Below are 8271 nucleotides of genomic sequence, written 5' to 3'. Positions count from 1 at the left end.
GCATATTAGGCCACACCCCCTGACACCAAGCCAGCCGGAACTGTGTTCCTGCGTGCTCCTGCTCAAAAACCCCCCTGGGCTACATCAGGGGTGTGTGGCCTAATATGCAAAGGATTTCCTGCTACAAAATAAGCCCTGCCCGGACTCAAAATTTGTTCTGCTGGGCATTCAGTTGTGCAAGTCAGTTCTCTCCCTCGCCTTTTGTACTCTCCTAGGAGCCTTCTGGGGCTTGTAGCTTTTACATTAGCATGATGTAGCAGGTTATAAGAACATAAGAGAAGCCATGTTGGATCAGGCCAATGGCCCATCCAGTCCAAAATTCTGTATCATACACTGGCCAATATATATATATATATACACACACACAATACACACACACACACACACACACAAACACTGTAGCTAATAGCCACTGATGGACCTCTGCTCCATATTTTTATCTAATCCCCTCTTGAAGCTGGCTATGGTTGTAGCCACCATCACCTCTTGTGGCAGCGAAGTCCATGTGTTAATCACCCTTTGGGTGAAGAAGGGCTTCCTTTTATCTGTTCTAACCCGACTGCTCAGCAATTTCATTGAATGCCCACGAGTTCTTGTATTGTGAGAAAGGGAGAAAAGGACTTCTTTCTCTACCTTCTCCATCCCATGCATAATCTTGTAAACCTCTATCATGTCACCCCGCAGTCGACATTTCTCCAAGCTAAAGAGCCCCAAGCATTTTAACCTTTCTTCATAGGGAAAGTGTTCCAAACCTTTAATCATTCTAGTTGCCCTTTTCTGGACTTTTTCCAGTGGAGTGGGTTATGGAGTGGGTGTGGGGGGGAGGGAAAGTTAAGAATTTAAGTCAGAGCAATTGTGAGGCTAAGAATCTCTGCAAAATCATGTGACTGTAGTGTACCACTTCAAGAAAGCGATCTGGAGGGGAGTCAAGTGCTCGTGAATGCTCTCCTGTTCAAATTCTGTGCTCACAGAACGATTTCACTACTTATCAAAGATTTCAGGTTTTCACGGCTGGTAACATCATTAGAGTTTGTAGAATCTTTCGGGATCAAGTGCCGTGTTCTACTGGAGAAAGTTTTCCTTCCAGACGTTTCGTTCTCAGCTGCGGAGAACATCCTCAGTGGCGTTGCAGCTGGAGCAGGCGCTCTGGCCTTCTTGGCTGCTGTGCATTGAGAGCAGCCAATAAGGTCTGAGCGCCTGCTCCGGCTGCAACGCCACTGAGGATGTCCTCCGCAGCTGAGAACGAAACGTCTGGAAGGAAAACTTTCTCCAGTAGAACATGGCACTTGATCCCGAAAGATTCTACAAACCCTAATGATTTCACTACTATATCTTATATCCACCAATGTCTTACAGACATTATTTTGGAATGCTGCTAGGGTCTTTTTGCATCATACTTATGCCGTTTTCTTGCATTTTTAGTTCCTTCCTACTGCTTTTCAATGATATTTTTTGTTCTGCTGCATTGGACTTTTTATCTACTTTTTGCCAGGTTCTTCCTGTTTTTAATATTTCTGTTTTTAAATGTAACGGGGGAGGACTTTATTGTACTTTTTAGAGTGTAAACTATCTGATGTACTGCTTGAAGTAGAAAGGGGGGGGGGAATGTTGCCAACTCCAGGTTAGGAAATATCTGGAGATTTGGGGGGGGGGGGGAGTGGAGACTGAGTAGGGAAGAGAGAAACAGAGACAGAGAGCATGTTAATCTATTTCTACTCATAGTAAAGAACAGTCTTTTCTGGAAAAGGTCTCGAGATCACATTAACGCAACACAGGCTGGTCTAAACTGGCCAGCTTGTGTTAGCAAGACAACCGTGCCCTTTCGAATTCTTGCCATCTATCAAGGCCTGTCACTCTGCATTCCTGCCTTTTGCCAATTCCCAGTGACGCTTAGCTAGATCTGTTGAACCCGAGGGCTCCATGTCACCAGTTTCACTTGGTTTGACATGGATGGGATGCATTAAAGTAAGCCCTACGGGGCTGAGAGATGCTAACATCTCACTGGGCGGGGCGGGGGGGGGGGAGTCCCCAAAGAGGGGTGTCGCAGTTCTAATGGAAGCGGCCAGAACTAAAATTGATGAAGGAGAGGGCTTATTATATAGTGCTATTCATCTGCATAGTGTTTCTCGGAAGGGAAGGGAAAAAGCGGTTCTGTTCATGCACACCCGATAATCCAGGGGGTGCGACAATTGCATCCACCTTGATTTCACTCACCTATTAATAGCCAGCTGGATAAACCAATTTGGCACCCAAGAATTGTTTGTCTGCATTATTCCCCCCACCCCCCTTTTGCCATCAACTAATATCTGACTTATGGCCAGGGGTCGCTTTGTAGAAAAATAGGTGGTGGAGCTCATCCAGGGATTGTTATACAGCTGCACCTACTATTCAATGGACATGGTGGGGAGGAGGAGGGGAAACCCTCAGAAAGGTTCAGGAGCTGTGCTCCTGTGAGCCTCCGCTGAATCCAAGGCCTGCTTATGCATATTAGGCCACACCCCCTTGATGTAGCCAATCCCCCCGGAGAAGAAGAAGATATTGGACTTATATCCCGCCCTCACAATCTCCTTTATCTTCCTCCCCCCACAACAGACACCCTGTGAGGTGGTTGGGGTGAGACTACTCTCACAGCAGCTGCCCTTTCAAGGACAACCTCTGCCAGAGCTATGGCTGACCCAAGGCCATTCCAGCAGCTGCTAGTGGAGGAGTGGGGAATCAAACCCAGTTCTCCCAGATAAGAGTCTGCACACTAAACCGCTACAGTAGGCCCTGTACTGAGAGCCCTGTAAGCTCTTGGAGGATTGGCTACATCAGGGGTGTTTGACTTAATATGCAAAGGAGTTCTTGCTACAAACATAGCCCCGGATAGCAATCCTGGACTTCCTTGCTGGTCTCCCACCCAAGCACTAAGCAGGGCCAGCCCTGCTTAGTTTCAAGATCTGATGAGATCAGGCTAGCCTGGACTATCCATGTAAGGGCACCTATGAGGAAAGGATGAAGGACTTGGGAAGGTTCAGTCTGGAGAAGAGAAGAAGAAGATATTGGATTTATATCCCGCCCTCCATTCCGAAGAGTCTCAGAGCAGCTCACAATCTCCTTTACCTTTCTCCCCCACAACAGACACCCTGTGATGTGGGCGGGGCTGGAGAGGGCTCTCACAGCAGCTGCCCTTTCAAGGACAACCTCTGCCAGAGCTAGGGCTGACCCAAGGCCATGCTAGCAGGCGCACATGGAGGAGTGGGGAATCAAACCCGGTTCTCCCAGATAAGAGTCCGCACACTTCACCACTACACCAAACTGGCTCTCCACGCTAAACTGGCTCTCCTCTCCAGGAAGAGGAGATTGAGGGAGGAGACATGATTGCTCTCTTGAGGTCTTTGAAGTGCTGTCGCTTAGAAGGGCAGGGAGCTGTTCATGGGGGCAGCAGAGGAGAGGACTCGCAATAAATTAAGGGTGGGAAAGTGCTGGCTGGATATGAGGAAAAACTTGTTTACAGGAAGAGTAGTTCAGAAGTGGAATCATCTACCTAGGTAGGTTGTGAGCTCCCCCTCACTGGCAGTCACATCAGACAACCTTTATTGGCATAACAGCACGAATCCAAATGGATTGCAATAGAATCTATGGACAAAAGGAACATCTCCTCCTAGAAGCATAGTTAAGAAATTCTGTTTCAGATTCTATGATTTCACACTTAGGCTAAAAGAAAGATCTTACGATCTTCAGACTGACCCTCTAAAGCAGGGGTGTGAAACATGTGGCCTGGGGGCCGAATCAGGCCCTTGGAGGGCTCCTATCAGGCCCCCGAGCAACCAGCTGTCATCTGCTTCCTTCTCCCTCTCTCTTGATTCCTTCTGCATCACAGCTTGCTTTGCAAGTCTTGCTCAACCACACAGGAGCTTCAGAGCAAAGTCTCTTTTTTCTCCATTGGCTGAGGCTCCTCCCACTCCTGGTCCCCTGGGGAAGGAAAGAGCCAGAGCTTCCTTTGCCCAGTTCCCTGGATCCCATGGATACAAAGACCAATGAGTTCTAATGTTTTAAGGCCAATGAGTGCTAATTTTAAAGCATGTTTTATTTTAAGGTTTTTTTTAAACAAATTTTTTTTTGTATTTGTCTGTGCCCTTTATAAAGTTTATACATCAGCTACCTAATCTTAAATAGGTACACACACAGCCCGGTCCAATGTGGCTCGACCCAACAAGGTCTAATTTATGTCAGATCAAACACGGGTCAGGGATGCTCTAGACTGATCCTGCATTGAGCAGGGGGTTGGCCTGGATGGCCCCTTCCAATAGTGAGCCAGTTTGGTGTAGTGGTTAAGTGTGTGGACTCTGATCTGGTAGAATCGGGTTTGATTCCCCACTCCTTCAAATGCACCTGTTGAGAGAGAACTTGCAAACTCCAACAGTTCTCGGCTCCATACATACACCCCCATTTGTGTGAGGGTCCTCTTTTCTCTTTGTGAAACGCTGGCTGATTTGCTGCCCTCTATGGACCTTGTTCCTTCAAAATGGAAAACAGCACCTCTCCAAAATCTCTCTCCCCACTCCTCCCTGATGTCCCTCACAGATAGTTTGTGTGTTTTCTCTGTGTGTGTTTTGCGTGCATGTTTTGCTCTTTTCTTCTTCTACAACAAAATGCCTTTCCAGTTGAACTTCAAATTGGTTTATTTGGAGAGTTCTCTAAGGGAAAAATCCCGGTATACTTCGGTAGAGATCTCCAGTCACCTGCCTCTTGTCGTGTCTCCAATTAAAGCTAATTCCCACCCCCCAACTAATTAAGAGATTTGGGTAACACAGTCACTGAAAATATATGTCCGTGCCAGATGGCATTAGGTCTCTCTGGATCATGGCTTGTTGTAGAATCTCCTACCTCCTTTCCAACCTCATTTACTGCTTCTGTTCCATTGCTAAAAGCTGACAGTCTGCGTCAGTGAAAGGGAGAAATATACAGGGCATTGCAATTCCCCCGATTAAGAGAGTATCTTTCTCATTGTTGTCGACTACTGCAAGTTCTTCACCAATCAGCACACCTTTGTTTCCATTAAAGGCATTTATTGAAGAAGTGAAGACATGACAGACAGGCAGGTCTTGCTGAAACTGGAGTCAACAGCTCCTGCCCACACAGATATACCTAGGGTCTGGGGTGGAATTCTAGCAGGAGCTCCTTTGCAGGGGCCACACGCCCCTGATGTAGCCAATCCTCCAAGAGCATGTTTATGGATTTCTTCTTACAGGGCCTACCGAAAACTCCAGGAGGATCGGCAACATTAGGGGGTGTGGCCTAATGGGAGAGCCAGTTTGGTGTAGTGGTTAAGTGTGCGGACTCTTATCTGGGAGAACCGGGTTTGATTCCCCACTCCTCCACTTGCAGCTGCTGGAATGGCCTTGGGTCAGCCATAGCTCTGGCAGAGGTTGTCCTTGAAAGGGCAGCTGCTGTGAGAGCCCTCTCCAGCCCCACCCACCTCACAGGGTGTCTGTTGTGGGGGAGGAAGGGAAAGGAGATTGTAGGCCGCTCTCTGTCCTTGAAAGGGCAGCTGCTGTGAGAGCCCTCTCCAACCCCACCCACCTCACAGGGTGTCTGTTGTGGGGGAGGAAGGGAAAGGAGATTGTAGGCCGCTCTCTGTCCTTGAAAGGGCAGCTGCTGGGAGAGCCCTCTCCAGCCCCACCCACCTCACAGGGTGTCTGTTGTGGGGGAGAAAGGTAAAGGAGATTGTAGGCTTTTCTGAGACTCTGTCCTTGAAGGGGCAGCTGCTGTGAGAGACCTCTCCAGCCCCACCCACCTCACAGAGTGTCTGTTGTGGGGGAGGAAGGTAAAGGAGATTGTGAGCCGCTCGGAGACTCTTCGGAGTGGAGGGCGGGATATAAATCCAATATCATCTTCTTCTTCTAATATGCAAAGGAGTTTCTGCTACGAAACAAAAGCCCTGATTATAACTCTTCACTATGAAGTTCCTTGGGTTTGCCAGATTTCGTACAGAATGAACTTGAGGGGATCGTTCAGTTCCCAGTATGCATGGGGCGAAGACTTGTTCGAAGCTGATTTTCCTTTACAGAAGAACATAAGAGATTCTCTTTTGAACCAGATCCAGGAGTGGCGTATCTCAGCATCTTGTTTCCGCTATTGCTGGCGTATCTCAGCGTCTTGCTTCCGCTATTGCTGCCTCCCAAAAGCGCAGTGACTACATGGCGAGGGATCTCCATAGGCACCACCTTTTTTTTGCTGTCAAGTCACAATGAGTTATGGTGACCCCATTGGATTTTCAAGGCCTCTGCGTAGCAACCCTGGGATTCCTTGGAGGTCTCCCATCCAATACTAACTGACTCTGCTTAGCTTCTGAGGTCTGATGATACCTGAGCTACCCAGGTTAGGGCATGGGTTCATTAGAGACCTGTTTGACCCTTCCCGTTGAAATTGTGTTTATGTTTATGGATTTCAATGGCTTCTCTGTGTAATCTAACATGGTAATTAGATGTGTTGTCAAGCATTACAGTGTCTTGGAATAAGATACTGTGTCCTGTTTGAGTTAGGCTATGTTCGGCCACTGCTGATTTTTCAGATTGGCCAAGTCTGCAGTGTCTTTCGTGTTCTTTTATTCTTGTCTGGATGCTACATTGTGTGGTCCCGATGTAAACCTAACCACAGCTGCAGGGTATGCTGTATACTCCTGCAGAGGTGAGGGGGCGTCTCTTCTGTCTTCTGCTGATTGTAGCATCTGTCGTATTTTTCTGGTGGGTCTGAATATCCTTGACAACACGTCATTCTGAAAATTTAGCAATTTTCTCTGCTTATTTATGCATTGTATTCTTCTATCAACTGGGTGCCGCTCTAATGGCAGAAAGTGAAGATCTCTTGTTGAGTGTGAAAGAGGAGAGCACAAAAAGTAGGCCTGAAACTCAACATCAAAAATACTAAGATAATGACATCCGGCCCCATCTCTTCTTGGCAAATAGAAGGGGAAGATGTGGAAGTAGTGACAGATTTCACATTCCTGGGATCCAGGATCACTGCAGATGGCGACTGTAGCCATGAAATTAAAATATTTTTTATCCTTCAGAGGGCAGCTATGGCAAACCTAGGCAGTATAATAAAAAGCAGAGACATCACCCTACCAACAAAAGTCCGTATAGTCAAATCTATGGTATTCCCAGTAGCAATGTATGGCTTGAACCATAAGGAAGGCCGAGCGCAGAAGAATAGATGCTTTTGAGTTGTGGTGCTGGAGAAGACTCTCGAGAGTCCCTTGGACTGCAAGAAGATCAGATCAATCAGTCCTAAAGGAAATCAACCCAGACTGTTCCCTGGAAGATCAGATGCTGAAGCTCAAATACTTTGGCCACCAAAGGAGAAGGGAGCACTCACTGGAGAAGACCCTGATGCTGGGAAAGACAGAAGGCAAAAGAAGAAGGGGATGGCAAAAGAGGAGATGGCTGGACAGCTTACTGATGTAACAAACATGAATTTGAGCAGACTTTGGAGAATGGTGGAAGACAGGAGGGCCTGGCGTGACTTTGTCCATGGGGTCGCAAAGAGTCAGACTCGACTGTGCGACTGAACAACAAAAAATTCTTCTGTGCTCAATATTCTTCTTATCCTCATTATCTAAGTCTTCTATTCCCCCTTCCCCGGATGAATGACATGTATCCAACTTCTATTGCCTGTTCATTTTGATTCGTTATAACTTCACCAAGTATTGTGCATTGTTAATTTCCACCCTGAACGTTCAAACAGATAGGTAGCTTCTTCTTTGGAGACCTTTATGTGCAGAAAAATGGCTCATTAGTTCCATCAAGTTACGGTTGCATTAGCTTTTGATTGTAAATATGTGGTAAGCCCTGGCCCAAGAGAAGGAATGCAGATGTCAGGCCAACAAATAAACAAATTGGTTTAATCACCTGTGGGGGTCCCCTCTCCCTCATTCTTTACTCGTTCTGCCTTTAATTAACGTTGCCATGCAAACAGGGACTGAGTCCCTGCAAACGGAGGCGCTATTGTATTGCAGGCAAATAGGTAAGGTTGCAATATTCTTTTGAAATTACTCACGCCTTGCCAAGAAACCTGCAGATTTGTCCTTCTGGCGCACAACGTCTTGGACGTATCGATTAAAGGATCCGATTTCGAAAACGCGTGGCAAAACATATGCCATTCCGTTTTGCATAAAGAAGAAAATGAATAGCTTCTTTGCTGGATAATTAGACAGATGGAAAGTGAATCAATTATTAGGATGCCATTGTCTGAATTCACACTCGGCATAATTAGGTTGGCTGGCTGTCA

The sequence above is a fragment of the Heteronotia binoei genome, chromosome 2 (genome assembly GCF_032191835.1).
Source record: "Heteronotia binoei isolate CCM8104 ecotype False Entrance Well chromosome 2, APGP_CSIRO_Hbin_v1, whole genome shotgun sequence".
NCBI lineage: Eukaryota > Metazoa > Chordata > Lepidosauria > Squamata > Gekkonidae > Heteronotia > Heteronotia binoei.
Note: the sequence above shows the minus strand (reverse complement) of the source record.